This window comes from Martes martes (assembly GCF_963455335.1).
Source record: "Martes martes genome assembly, chromosome: 4".
NCBI lineage: Eukaryota > Metazoa > Chordata > Mammalia > Carnivora > Mustelidae > Martes > Martes martes.
In genome coordinates this window covers 51854023-51870251 of record NC_137891.1, presented here as the reverse complement: position 1 = coordinate 51870251, position 16229 = coordinate 51854023, and positions in this window count along the sequence as shown.

Genomic DNA, 16229 nt, shown 5'->3' with positions numbered 1-16229 from the left:
GGATCTAACCAAGAGATGTCTTTTGTTTGACTCATGTACCATTTTATATTTAAAAATGGGAAATTTACATAAAAATCTGGATTCCCAGCTTCTCTTGAAAAGTGAGGATATTGGGTAACAAAGATTTTATGTCTCTTTGTGGAAATCATCAAATAGTGCTAAAGAGTTGCTGTCTCCTTGATAGAAGATACTGTTTTCAGTAATTCAGTCCTTTGTGTCTTCCTGACACTGACGCAGTGTCAGCTGTAGAATTAAGAACAAAATATGATTACACTATATTACCAGAATTCGTACATGAGGCTCACTTTCCTCCTTTGTGTTATAAGCCTGACTACCATAGGCAGCTGATTTGTGACACCTGATTACATCACTTACTCCTACTTTTGGTTTGTTTGTATTGAGTTCTTATTTAAACTTCTCATCATTTGTACATCTCTTCAATAATAGTGTTTCTATCTGGAGAATCAGATAGGATTGCCTTATGAATGTCCTCTTCATCCTGCAAAATATTTCTCGGAGACTTTTAATCTCAGCTTCACAGTGAAAAGTCTTACATTTATATACTTAGATCTTCTTTCTCTTTAGTTTTTTGGTGTTTAGGCTTCTGTATCTCACTTTCTCTTGCACATCTCCATTTGGGTATAGTGTAGATAGCTCTTATTAAACTGATTTTTTCATACAGTTCCCCAGATATGATTTTCCTTCTATTATTTCTGAATGCAGAGTATGGTAACATCATACTATAGTCACTAAAAAAAGAGAAACACTGAAGTTTTCTGTCTCTCATTCTTTTTCTCAGTTCCTAAGAGCTAAAAAATAACCAGTATTATTGACCTCTGGAATTGACCATTGACTTAAAAGATACTTATCACCTGTGTATGTAGTAGAAATATACAATGAATACAATTAAAATGAGAAAATTATCCTGCCTTCCATATGTTCCTAATTAGACCTATGAATAGAAAAGTACAACTTCATGTGATATGAAAAATGGTAGACTTATGCAGAGGATGTTACAGGACTCAGAAGAATGCCATGTAGGACATACTGAGGAAGACTGGTATGGGAAATAGTGATGTTGCTTTAACTCAATGATGCTTCAGTAGAATTAGCCAATGATGACCTTGGGCAGTGGGAATTCCATGTAAAGAGGATAACCTGATGAGATAGAAGGGATGGTAGATGTAGGAAAATTTATAAGCAGCATGGTTTGCTTGAGGATAAAGTGTACGAAGATGTGTAGTAGGTAAGCTGGAGAAATAGGTAGAGATTACATTATGAAAGGCCTTGAATAGGGGCACCAGGTGGCTGAGTTGTTAAGTGTCTGCCTTCGGCCCGGGTCATGATCCCAGGGACTTGGGAGCGAGCCCCACATTGGGCTCCCTCCTCTGATGGAAGTCTGTTTCTCCCTCACCCACTCCCCCTGCATGTGTTCCCTCTCTTGCTGTGTCTTGCTCTGCTCTTGCTCTGTCAAAGTGATAAAATCTTAAAAAAAAAAAAAAGGCCTTGAATAACATATGAAGAACTTAGATGATATTCTCAGAAGATCTGAAAAAAAATTTGGGTAAAGTGTAGTAGAGTCAGAGATGCAGTTTAGTAAGAATATGGTTGAGTGTTTTTATTTGGTACAAATGCTTGAGTGGACAAGTCCAATTAGGGAGATAAAGCATTAGTTATGAAACCAAAGTGATGTGTAATAAAATGGTTATAATAAAGACATAGAAGATTTGATCTGATAAATATTTAGAAGGTAAAATATATATTATATAAACATAATTCAGGATATCTTTGGGAAGTTATGACTATGATTTTTTAAATCTCTTCACATTCAAAAATAATTCTCAGTGTATTTTTCTCTTCATATATCCACTGTTTTGTTAATAAAGAAAATACATGGATATATGCATGCATATATAAGAGTGAAAGGAAGTCAGGCATTTCACCAAGAAGCAGAATCCTGCATTTCACATTTAAGAAACGTGTTTTCTTTTAGTCTGTCATAGGGAAGAATCATTTTACTGTCTCAGTTTACAAATAGCACTTACTTGTAAGAGAGTGATTCATAAGTCAGAAATGTTCCTAGCAATGACTGTTGCAATTCTTCAGCAATCAACCGACAAGCATATAGATTTGTCAAATGGAATGCTAAAGCACAATTTTAAATTGTGAGGTAGTGTTCTTATAAAGCCAGTATGATAAATGGCTTTTTCTCATTAGTTTTCAGAAGTTTTATTTTTGTTTTAAAGATTTTCTTTATTTGAGAGAGAGAGAAAGCAGAGAGAGAGAGGGAGAGAACAAGAGCACAAGCTCGTGGGAGACTGGGGTGGGGTGCTGAAGGAGAAGAAGACTTGCAGCTGAACAGAGAGCTCGATGTGGGGCTTGATCCCAGGACCTTGGGATTATGACCTGAAGGTAGATGAGCTGAAGGTAGATGCTTAACTGACTGAGCCACCAAGGAACCCCTAGTTTTTAAGTTTTAGAGCTTTAATTAGTTTAATTCTCCCTCTCTAACATATGGGAGAAAGCTCTCTGGATTTACTTTTATAACTTGTATTTTACATGTTATACAATAAATCCACATTTACTGCAGAATACTTTTGAAAATATGCATAAGATAAGGAAGCAAAAGTGAAGTCTTCTATAATCCCACTACCCAAAACCAATCCTCTTAAAGTTAGGAATATACAGTTCCATTGTTCATAGATACAGATATATACAAATACACACACACACACACACACATATATACGTATGTATGTATATATGTATAGAGGGAGAGAGAAGGACATAGAGAAAAAGGAGAGAAGGACACATTTGTTATCTATAATTTTCTTATTTATAACCACACTGCTTGGCTATTTTATAGTTTATAAAATCCCACATTTTTTGTTGAATAGCTGTTTTTAATATTTTACTGTTGTCAATAGTATACCAATATATATTCCTGTAGCTAATATTTTTGCTATATTTGTCATTATTCCCCTGGGATTAATTTCTAGTGTAAAGTATAATCATTAAGCAAAACATCTTTTAACCTTTTAAAATATATTTTGTTACATATTGCCAAATACATCAGTTGATTCATATTTCCAAGTTGCTCTCTTGGAAAATTGCACTGTCTCCAACAGTGAGGGAGACTGTTGTTTTCCACAAACACTTCAGATTTTGATACTACCATAGGAAATATTTTCAAAAACATTTAAATTACATTGATTTACATAACCTAAGAAGTTAAACACTTATGTTTATTCAGTGTTTAAAATTTTTCTAGTAATATCCTTTATACATTTTTAAAATCAGGGTTTTTGTCTGTTCCTTACAGATTTATATAAAGCCTTTAATTAAAAAGATACCATTACATTTTATTCAGTTTTCTCTAGTCAGTTATTTGTCTTTTTGTTTTTTTTAAAGATTTTATTTTTTTGTCAGAGAGAGAGAGTACAAGCAGGAGAGTGTCAGGCAGAGGGAGAAGCAGGCTCCTGCTTCTCCCTCTGCCCTTCCCTCCCCCCACCTTGTGCGTGCTTGCTCTCTCTCTCTCTCTCTCTCTGGCAAATAAATAAATAAATAAAATCTTAAAAAAAAACAACAACACTTAAATACTGATAGGAAAGATCAGAAAGATTATATACATTCCCTTGTTTATTTTAGCATTTATTCAGGAGAGCCAAAATTTAGACACGCCATTAATGTTTATCTGTGGACATTAATGGATAAAGAAAATGTGATGTGTACATACAATGGAATGTTATTCAGCCTTAAAAAAAAAAAAGAAGGGAATTCTGCCATTTGCAGCAATGTGGGTAAACCTAGAGGATATTCTACTAAGTGAAATAAGCCATTTCAGAAGGATAGAGAGTGCACGATACCATTTATATGAGGCATCTAAAATAGTTGAACTCAGAACCAGAGACTAGAATGGTGGTTGCCAGGAGATGGGGGACGAGGATACAGGAAGTTAATAATCAAAGAGCACCAAGTTTCAGTTATATAAGGTATGACCTAGACATCTAATTTACAAGATTATATTTATAATTAATAATACTGTATTGTATGCTTAAAATTTTGCTAAGGGGATAGATATTATATTGTGTTCTTAATACAAAAAATAAAATGGAGGGCAGCAGGAAGCTTTTGAAGGTGATGGGTATGTTTATGGCATAGATTGTGGTGATGGTTTTATGGGTGTATGCTTATAACTGATCAAGTCATATACATTAAATATGTACAGCTTTTTGTACATCAGTCATACTTCAGCAATGTGATTGTAAAAAAAGTCTTTCAACCTTATTACTAGATAAGGGCACAGCTGTGTCAATAAGTGACCAAAGAGGGGTAAAGACAATGAAATATTCATAACTGAGATTAATAGACAATAAGCTGGAAAAGTTAGACTTATTGGCCCTGTGTTTCCCTTTGCAGACTGATTATTTACTTTCAAAAAATTCAAATCAATACTGTGATTTCCTCCACTTTTTGTATCACTCTGCTTCTCATTCTTTTATTGCTCTCAAAAGATTTTCTCATTTGAGGGCCCCAGAGATCAGCTCTGATAAGCTATATTGCCTTGGTGTCTTTTCTTGTCACTTTTGACACTGATTGACCCTATCTAGCTCAGGGAAGTGGTAATACACTACTTTAGTCTTACTCTTTTCCTTGCTTCTTTTGTGACAAAAGAAAAGATTATGACCCTCTTGATAAAAGTTGAACAAATGTCTGTGTGGGCAAAATACGAAAACTAGCAGAAAATGTCTCTTTTCACACATTTTCAAGTTCTTCCTCTTCCTCAAGAGTCATGTGATTAAATGCATGAATTTTATTCTCTAGCACATAGCAGCTTCATGGTCGTTAGTCCTCATTGTGTCCTCAGAGATATTTATATATGAATTTCCAGGAAATTTAATCTGGTTTATATGACTAAAGGAATCTGATAGAAATGGACTGTTGCTTCATAATACTAATAACCTTAGAATATCAGAGGAATTTAAGAATATCTAGAGAATAATTCTTATAGGACACTTAATTGGCCTAGTGTATTTTGTAATAAACTATGTTGTTTGGCAAGTTTTTGAATCACATGACTTTAGAATTCTTTTTATTGATCAGTTGCCAAAATTGAGAGAGCTTATCAAAGTAATGTAGTTTTAGGGAGTCCAAGTTGGTCAAGGGGAGAGGCACAATAGACAACCATTATCATGGTAGTTTTAGTACTCGTTGGTCTGCCTTCCTATCTTTTCCAGTCCTTCCTTTTCTCCATCTTTACTCCATTAGGTCTTTGCCTTTGGGTGACTCAACTGCCCTCCAGGACTCTGGGTCATTGGTGACTGTTTCTCTGAAATTCAGTTATTAAAGGGTTTCATGATTCCTGAGTGACCTGCTTATGGTAACAACAAAGTCATGGTTTCTTATTGGGCATTCTTTCCTTCATGGACTGAGTTACTTCACTTTCACTATAAAATACGTTCCCAAAATCTCCAGTTTTTCTCTTCCAAGCATGTGCACACATACACGCACACACACATATGCAATGACTTCTCTTTAACTTAGCCTCTTATTCTGTACTTTCCCTTCAGCAATATCTATGAATTTATATATATTTTTTGTTTTAAAAGAATAAAGCAGAACTCTCCTTTTCAGAATTATTCACAGTATGTAATTTGAATTCTTTTGATATTTTTAAATTAAATTGGTTTGAAAAGTATAAGAAATGGAAGAAATTTTAACTAGCTCCATCTGTGCATAAAGATGAATGAATATATTAAATTTCAGGAAAAAAATTATCATCATACCTAAGACCTCAGAATAATAATCAAAAAGGGAATTATCTTTGGTTCAAAAAAAAAGAGAAAGAATTCACACCAACCCTAAGTTATTTCTGTCATTTAAAGATTGATAAGTTTTAAAACCTGAAAATGTTAATACCATTCAGTTCTTATCAAAATAAGAACATAGAACAGTTCTTAATTTGACATTGTTCTTCTAGAAGTTGGTTGTTCAGTGATTTAGGACTCTGCTATTTGCATATTGATTTAATTTGTTTCTAAGATATCTTTGTTTTGTCAAAAAGAGTATAAAATTAATTATCTTGATTTAATATCATGTCTTATTAGTTACGTATTTTGATTTTTCTCTTAAATACCATATCATCTTGACTAAATATTTCATCTGTTTTGGCGTGTATAATGTGAAGCCTTTTTACCAATAAATAATTAATATTACGGAGCTTTAGCTTATAATGTAATAATTTTCTTCATCTAAAATGTGATGAACTGCTCTGCATTCTTCAGTTGTACACATGAGGGCAAGGATATGTCAGTAGTTGACCCATTGCCAAAAATGTCCTTGATATGGATGAATCAACTTCTTTCTCTTTCTCTCAAAATCCCTCTCTCTCCCTCTCTCAAGTTATCTTATCCTGATTTACTTTGTTGTTGTTTTACATGGTACTTAAAACCTTCTAACATTGTATGTTCTTTACTTATTCATATTTGTTTTTATTTACTGCTTTTCCTGTTTTAATTTTCTGGGAGGCAAAGCACGATTATGGAAATTGTTTAAACTTTGAAACCCAATTTATATTAATTTTGTTATCATTAAAATGATATAAATAGCAACAATTTGGAATGCCTGGGTCAGTTGGTTAAGCCACTGCCTTCGGCTCAGGTTGTGATCCCAGGGTCCTGGGATTGAGTCCCGTGTTGGGCTCTCTGCTCAGCGGGGAGTCTTCTCTCTCTGCCTCTGCCTGCTACTCTGCCTGCTTGTGCTCTCTCTCTGACAAATAAAAAAATTTGAAAAAAAGAAATAGCAACAATTTTATGACATCAGAACAACTAAGAATGAAAGCGCAGATGGGAGAGAAAACCTTGTATAAATTGATACAAAAGTCTACTCAAAATCAGCAAAACAAATTAGAATACAGAATTACTAAGATGAGTCAAGCTAGAAAAAAATGAATGGGAGGCAGAGGAACAGAAATTAGTTTGTCTTAGAAAATATGTATTTAAGAAAAAAGATTATGTTGAGCATAATGTATTAGGTATATTCATCATGACTGCCCACAATATTCATAAATGTACTATATCCCAAATTCCTATAAATTAATTTGGTTAAGTAATGGAGCTCAAAGAAGTTACTTTTTCAAAAACGTACTCTATACAGTCTCTAACTCTAGAAGGAGTCATATGAGGAGAGAAATATTAAACTATTTTACTGGTATGGACCATGTTTGAGATGTCCAAGAATAACTTCACTGGACTAGTTAAATAGGCAGAAAAGACTGTATTCATGAGTTTTGCAATAGGGGAGAGAGATTGAACCGAATTGTTCTGTAAGAAAAAATGAGAGTTTTTAAGCATGCTTGGGTCCACTAGAAAAGTACTATAGGGGGCACCTGGGTGGTTCAATGGGTTGAGCGTTGGCCTTTGGCTCAGCTCGTGATGCCAGGGTTCTGGATCGAGCCCCGAATTGGGCTCCCTGGTCAGTGGGAAGCCTGTTTCTCCCACTCCCCCTGCTTGTGTTCCCTCTATTGCTGTGTCTCTCTCTGTCAAATAAACAAATACAATCTTAAAAAAAAAAAAAAAGTACTATAGGGTTTAGGGAGAAGGCTGGCAGTGTGATTACATGGTGTCTGTTCCTAGTTGCTCATGGAAGTTAGGCTCCTATCCTCCCAGAGACTTGTTGATAGGGGCTCCATCTTTCTTGAGGTTTACATTTTTAGGGATTGGCTCCCAGGGCCTTGAGAAAGATATTCCAGGTTGTAAAACTGACAAGAGTCTAAGAAGATTTATATCTCAAAGAAGCTGAGAAATAATTTACAGTTTTAAGTTTTCTAAAATATTCTAAGGGAAGGGCGGTCAGGGGCCTATAGTCAGAAGGAAAATTGAAAGTTTAATCCAGGGGGGAGGAGTCAAGATGGCGGAGAAGTAGCAGGCTGAGACGACATCGGGTAGCAGGAGATCAGCTAGATAGCTTATTTAACCATTGTGAACACCTACAAATCCAACGGGAAATTGAAGAGAAGAAGAGCAACAATTCTAGAAACAGAAAATTGTCACTTTCTGAAAGGTAGGACCTGCGGAGAAGTGAATCCAAAGCGACGGGAAGATAGACTGCGGGGGGAGGGGCTGGCTCCTGGCAAGTGGCGGAGCAACGGAGCACAAAATCAGGACTTTTAAAAGTCTGCTCCATTGGGAGACACCGCTCCAGAGGCTAAACCGGGGGGAAACCCAGGTGGGGTCAGCATAACCCCAGGTCCTGCGGGGTCACAGAAGGACCGGGGGTGTCTGAGTGCCACAGAGCTCGCAGGTATTAGAGGAGGGAAGTCGGCTAGAGCGACAGAGCCGAGGAGTGAGCTCTGAGCCTGGGGTAACCTTGTGCCGGTCGCAGGCTGGGTGGGCTTGGAGTGCGGCTGGAGGCCACGGAGACAGAAGCGACCGGGCGCTTCTCTCCAGGTTCCAGCAATTGACTGCTTTCATCAAGGCGCGAATGCAGGCCAGGGAGGCGGGGTGGTTGGGCGCTTTTCTCTGAGGGCGCACTGAGGAGCGGAACCCCAAGCTCTCGGGCTCCTCCAGGCGGAGAGATTGGGAGGCCGCCATCTTCATTCCCGTCCTCCGGAACTCTACAAAAAGCGCTCAGGGAACAAAAGCTCCTGAAAGCAAACCCGAGCGGATTACTTAGCCTGGCCCCTGGCAAGGGCGGTGCAATTCCGCCTGTGGCAAAGACACTTGAGAATCACTACAACAGGCCCCTCCCCCAGAAGATCAACAAGAAACCCATCCAAAACCAACTTCAGTCACCAAGAACAGGGGAATTCCACAACAGGAGAAAACGAATCTTATCTGGACAAAATGACAAGGCGGAAAAACTCACCTCAAAAAAAAGAACAAGAGGCCGTACCGAAGGCTGGAGACCTAATCAATACGGACATTGGTAACATGACAGATCTAGGGTTCAGAATGACAATTCTCAAGGTTCTAGCCAGGCTCGAAAAAGGCATAGAAGATATTAGAGAAACCCTCTCCGGAGAGATAAAAGCCCTTTCTGGAGAAATAAAAGAACTAAAATCTAACCAAGTTGAAATCAAAAAAGCTATTAATGAGGTGCAATCAAAAATAGAAGCTCTCACTGCTAGGATAAGTGAGGCAGAAGAAAGAATTAGTGACATAGAAGACCAAATGACAAAGAATAAAGAAGCTGAGCAAAAGAGAGACAAACAAATACTGGACCAAGAGGAGAGAATTCAAGAGATAAGCGAAACCATAAGACGACACAACATTAGAATAATTGGGATTCCAGAAGAAGAAGAAAGAGAGAGGAGAGCAGAAGGTATATTGGAGAGAATTATTGGAGAGAATTTCCCTAATATGGCAAAGGGAACAAACATCAAAATCCAGGAGATGCTAAGAACGCCCCTCAAAATCAATAAAAATAGGTCCACACCTCATCACCTGATAGTAAAATTTACAAGTCTTAGTGACAAAGAGAAAATCCTGAAAGCAGCCCGGGAAAAGAAGTCTGTAACATACAAGGGTAAAAACATTAGATTGGCAGCGGACCTATCCACGGAGACCTGGCAGGCCAGAAAGAACTGGCATGATATATTCAGAGCACTAAACGAGAAAAACATGCAGCCAAGAATACTATATCCGGCTAGGCTATCCTTGAAAATAGAAGGAGAGATAAAGAGCTTCCAGGACAAACAAAAGCTGAAAGAATTTGCAAACACCAAACCAGCTCTACAGGAAATATTGAAAGGGGTCCTCTAAGCAAAGAGAGACCCTAAAAGTAGTAGATCAGAAAGATACAGAGACAATATGCAGTAACAGTCACCTTACAGGCAATACAATGGCACTAAATTCATGTCTCTCAATAGTTACCCTGAATGTTAATGGGCTAAATGCCCCAATCAAAGACACAGGGTATCAGAATGGATAAAAAAACAAAACACATCAATATGCTGCCTACATGAAACTCATTTCAGACCCGAAGACACCTCCAGATTTAAGTGAGGGGGTGGAAAACAATGTACCATGCTAATGGACATCAGAAGAAAGCTGGGGTGGCAATCCTTATATCAGATCAATTAGATTTTAAGCCAAAGACTATAATAAGAGATAAGGAAGGACACTATATCATACTCAAAGGGTCTGTCCAACAAGAAGACCTAACAATCTTAAATATCTATGCCCCTAACATGGGAGCAGCCAACTATATAAACCAATTAATAACAAAATCAAAGAAATACATTGACAGTAATACAACAATAGCAGGGGCCTTTAACACTCCCCTCGCTGAAATGGACAGATCATCTAAGCAAAAGATCAACAAGGAAATAAAGGCCTTAAATGACACACTGGACCAGATGGACATCACAGATCTATTCAGAACATTCCATCCCAAAGCAACAGAATATACATTCTTCTCTAGTGCACATGGAACATTCTCCAGAATAGACCACATCCTGGGTCATAAATCAGGCCTCAATCAGTACCAAAAGATTGAGAGCATTCCCTGCATATTTTCAGACCACAATGCTCTGAAGCTAGAACTCAATCACAAGAGGAAATTTGGAAAGAATGCAAATACATGGAGACTAAACAGCATCCTTCTAAAAAACGAATGGGTCAACCAGGAAATTAAAGAAGAATTGAAAAAATTCATGGAAACAAATGATAATGAAAACACAATGGTTCAAAATATGTGGGACACAACAAAGGCAGTCCTGAGAGGAAAATATATAGCGGTGCAAGCCTTTCTCAAGAAACAAGAAAGGTCTCAAATACACAACCTAACCCTACACCTAAAGGAGCTGGAGAAGGAACAACAAAGAAAGCCTAAACCCAGTAGGAGAAGAGAAATCATAAAGATCAGAGCAGAAATCAATGAAATAGAAACTAAAAAAAACAATAGAACAAATCAACAAAACTAGGAGCTGGTTCTTTGAAAGAATTAATAAGATTGACAAACCCCTGGCCAGACTTATCAAAAAGAAAATAGAAAGGATGCAAATAAATAAAATCATGAATGAAAGAGGAGAGATCACAACCAACACCAAAGAAATAAAAACAATTATAAGAACATACTACGAGCAACTCTACGCCAACAAATTTGACAATCTGAAAGAAATGGATAAATTTCTAGAGACATATAAACTACCACAACTGAACCAGGAAGAAATAGAAAACCTGAACAGACCCATAACCAGTAAGGAGATTGAAGCAGTCATCAAAAATCTCCAAACAAACAAAAGTCCAGGACCACACGGCTTCCCAGGGGAATTCTACCAAACATTTAAAGAAGAATTAAGTCCTATTCTCCTGAAACTGTTCCAAAAAATAGAAATGGAAGGAAAACTTCCAAACTCATTCTATGAGGCCAGCATCACCTTGATCCCAAAACCAGACAAGGATCCCACCAAAAAAGAGAATTACAGACCAATATCCTTGATGAACACAGATGCGAAAATTCTCACCAAAATACTGGCCAAAAGGATCCAACAGCACATTAAAAGGATTATTCACCACGACCAAGTGGGATATATTCCAGGGCTGCAAGGTTGGTTCAACATCCGCAAATCTATCAATGTGATACAATACATTAATAAAAGAAAGAGTAAGAACCATATGATACTCTTAATAGATGTTGAAAAAGCATTTGACAAAGTGCAGCATCCCTTCCTGATTAAGGGATAGAAGGCACATACCTCAATATTATCAAAGCCATCTATGAAAAACCCACCGCAAATATCATTCTCAGTGGAGAAAAACTGAAAGCTTTTCCGCTAAGGTCAGGAACACGGCAGGGATGTCCGTTATCACCACTGCTGTTCAACATAGTACTAGAAGTCCTAGCTTCAGCAGTCAGACAACAAAAAGAAATTAAAGGCATCCAAATTGGCAAAGAAGAAGTCAAACTCTCACTCTTTGCAGATGATATGATACTATATGTGGAAAACCCAAAAGGCTCCACTCCAAAACTGCTAGAACTTATACAGGAATTCAGTAAAGTGTCAGGATATAAAGTCAATGCACAGAAATCAGTCGCATTTCTTTACACTAACAACAAGACAGAAGAAAGATAAATTGAGGAGTCAGTCCCATTTACAATCGCACCCAAAACCATAAGATACCTAGGAATAAATATAACCAAAGAGGCAAAGAATCTATACTCAGAAAATTATAAAGTCCTCATGAAAGAAATTGAGGAAGACACAAAGAAATGGAAAAATATTCCATGCTCATGGACTGGAAAAACAAATATTGTGAAAATGTCTATTCTAGCTAAAGCAATCTGCACATTTAATGGAATCCCTATCAAAATCCCATCCATTTTTTTTAAGAAATAAAACAAATAATCCTAAAATTTAAATGGAACCAGAAAAGACCTCGAATAGCCAAAGGAATATTGAAAAAGAAAGCCAAAGTCGGTGGCATCACAATTCCAGACTTCAAGCTCTATTACAAAGCTGTCATCATCAAGACAGTATGGTACTGGCACAAAAACAGACACATAGATCAATGGAACAGAATAGAGAGTCCAGAAATAAACCCTCAACTCTATGGTCAACTAATCTTCGACAAAGCAGGAAAGAATATCCAATGGAAAGAAGACAGCCTCTTCAACAAATGGTGCTGGGAAAATTGGACAGCCACATGCAGAAAAATGAAATTGGACTATTTCCTTACACCACACATGAAAATAGACTCAAAATGGATGAAGGACCTCAATGTGAGAAAGGAATCTATCAAAATCCTTGAGGAGAATGCAGGCAGCAACCTCTTTGACCTCAACCGCAGCAACTTCTTCCTAGCAACATCACCAGAGGCAACAGAAGCAAGGGCAAAAATGAACTATTGGGATTTCATCAAGATCAAAAGCTTTTGCACAGCAGAGGAAACAGTTAACAAAACCAAAAGACAACTGACAGAATGGGAGAAAATATTTGCAAACGACATATCAGATAAAGGGCTAGTATCCAAAATCTATAAAGAGCTTATCAAACTCAATACCCAAAGAACAAATAATCCAGTCAAGAAATGGGCAGAGGACATGAACAGACATTTCTGCAAAGAAGACACCCAGATGGGAGACAAGATGGCGGGGAAGTAGGACGAGGTGCCTTTTCAACCTGTACCCTAAAGTGAGCTGATTACCTACCAAAGAACTCCGATCACCCATGAAATCAGCCTGAGATCAGAATTATACACGTCTGGATCTCTACGGGGTGCAGAAGACGCCAGTGGGCAGGTAAAGTGGAGTTGGAACGTCGGACTGATATTGGAAGATAAACAAAAGGGGGAGGGAGCCACCAGAGGCGACCGATTGGAAAATAATACCCCAATACGAGAGTGCCCTGCATCTGGGGACCAGCATTAACTTGGAGTCTGGTTGAAAGCACTCAAAAGAGCAAAGGATCACGTGGGGAAATTGTGGGAATCGGGGCGGCTAGGGACAGGGGCTTAAGTCTCCAGACCCAGGACAGTCTCCCCTGGTGCTGAGCCAGAGAGAGTGTGGCGGAGAAACCTGGTCTTTGTCCCTGAGCCGCCAGTGCGCCCGAGAACGAGTGGAGTCCGGCTCCCGTGAGGGGCTGGGAGCCACACCAGACGGCAGAACGCGCACCTTGCTGGAGATGCGCGCGTGCCTCACCCTCCCCTGAGAGAGGTGCACGAACGCCCAGCCTGGTGTTCTCGGACCCACGCGGCGATAGAGCCGATAGAGCCGATAGAGCCGGAGACGCCGCGCTCCAAACCCTCCCCTGGGAGAGGTGCGTGCAAGCCCGGCGCTCTTTGCCCCAGCCAGCGGGAAAATCTCAGTGTGCAATCGCTGCTTGGAACCTCTCTGGCGGTCTGGAGCTGCCCAGACAGCCACAGCTGCCTTGGTTTTGCGTACAAGCGGGAGATCCTGCGTCCCCAGGGACCTCGACTCAGAACCTGCTCTGCCAGCGGCCCAGCGGCTGCACCACCTGCAGGGGAGCAGACTGAGGCTTCTCTCTGAGAGGGAGGTCGGGGTGCAATTTTCTTTCCTCTAAACCTCCAAAAACCATCAAAAGCTGTCAAGGCGAGAGAAAAGAAGTGAACAAACATAAAAACCTCCAGAGAACAAAAACCTGAAAAAACTGTTTTTCTCAGAGCCCACCCCTTTGGGGGGGTGGGAGGACTTAACTCAGGGAACAGCATTGACTGAAAACCCACGTGGCAGCCCCCTCCCCCAGAAAACAAGTCAGGAAAGAAAAAAAAAAAAAAAGACTACAAGGGAACAACCACCACTACTTCATAGATACAACTTTTATTTTTAATTCATTCCCACTATTCTGGTTCATTTTTTTTCCTTTTTTTATATAGATAATTTTTTAACCTATTTACCATCACAGTGAGATGTCCAGTACATCAAATTCCATGATAAACTTCTAACCTGAATTTTTTGATATATACACATGTTTTTCTTTTGCTTTTCTATTTTTTTAATTTTTTAAAAAAAATTTAGTTTGATTTAGTCCAGTTTATTCCTTTTTTATTTTTATTTTCTAATATTCATATAGAGTCAAACTTCAAGGTAACCCCCTTTCTCCAATCAATGCTACCCCTATAGGTGAACCAATTTTTAATCCCCCTTTTTTTTAGGAAAGTTGAGTCCTTTAACAAAGATATCAAGAGACATCCAGGAAGAATCAAAATAACCTTCCTTGCCCACACTGAGAATCTATAACCATGCTCCCATCTTTTTCTTCTGCCAGTGTCTCTGTGTATTTATGTTTGTCCTGATAGTATATAAATCTTACACTTGGGGTTCTTCTTGACGAGGTTCCTCCTTTTTTTGCATATATATATTTTCTTTTTCTCTCATCATATACTTTTATCAGTCTTTTTGTTTGTCTGGTTTGTTTGTATATGTCATAAATCTTACCCTCGGGCCCATTTGGGCTGAACCTTCTCTTTTATCTTCCCTTTTTTTCCTGTCTCTCTCTCTTTTTTCTTTTTCTTTTCTTTTTTCTCTCGTTTGGGTGGGGAATCCTGAGTGATCAGAAGCGTTCCAGGGTGCACCTTGATGGCACCACAGTTGATACATCCAGCTACATCTGTCCAGTCATCTCTCACCAAAATGACTAGGAGGAGGAATCCCCAACAGAAGAAAAATACAGAGGATGGGCCTTCCGCAACAGAGCTAACGGCTATCAACATAGACAATATGTCAGAAAGAGAATTCAGGCTAACAATTATGCAGGCAATAGCTAGGCTGGAGAAAGCCATGGATGACCAAACGGAATTGATTAAGGCAGAATTGAAAGCGACCAGGGATGATGTTCATAATGTTAGGGCAGAGCTGAAGGCCACCAGGGATGAGGTTCACAATGCTCTCAATGAGTTCCAATCTAATCTAAATTCTCTAAAAGCTAGGGTAACTGAGGCAGAAGATAGAATTAGTGATCTGGAGGACAAACAGATAGAGAGAAAGGATCAGGAGGAAGCCTGGAACAAACAGCTTAGAAGCCATGAAAGCAGAATCAGGGAAATAAATGATGCCATGAAACGTTCCAATGTCAGAATTATTGGAATCCCTGAAGGGGAGGAGAAAGAAAGAAGTCTAGAAGATATAGTGGAACAAGTTCTTCATGAAAATTTTCCCAATCTTGTGAATGGAACAAGTGTTCATGTACTAGAAGTAGAAAGGTCTCACCCCAAGATTATAAATTCAAAAAAAAATCCAGGCATCTCATAGTAAAATTGAGGAATCATAATTGTAGATACAATCTCTTGAAAGCCGCTAGGACAAAGAAGCTCCTTACATACAGAGGAAAGCCCATCAGAATAATGTCAGACCTGTCCACAGAGACCTGGCAAGCCAGAAAGGGCTGGCAAGATATATTCAGGGCACTAAATGAGAAGAACATGCAGCCAAGAATACTTTATCCAGCAAGACTGACATTCAAAATGGATGGAGAGATAAAGAGTTTCCAAGACCGGCAAGGCTTAAAAGACTATGCAACCACCAAGCCGACACTGCAGGAAATATTAAGGGGGGTTCTATAAAAGAAGAAAAATCCTAAGAATAGCATTGAACAGAAATATAGAGACAATCAACAGAAAGAAAGACTTCAAAGATAACACAATGTCAATAAAAACATATCTCTCAATAATCACTTTCAATGTGAATGGCCTAAATGCGCCCATAAAATGACACAGGGTTGCAGATTGGATAAAACGACAGGACCCATCCATATGTTGTCTACAAGAGAC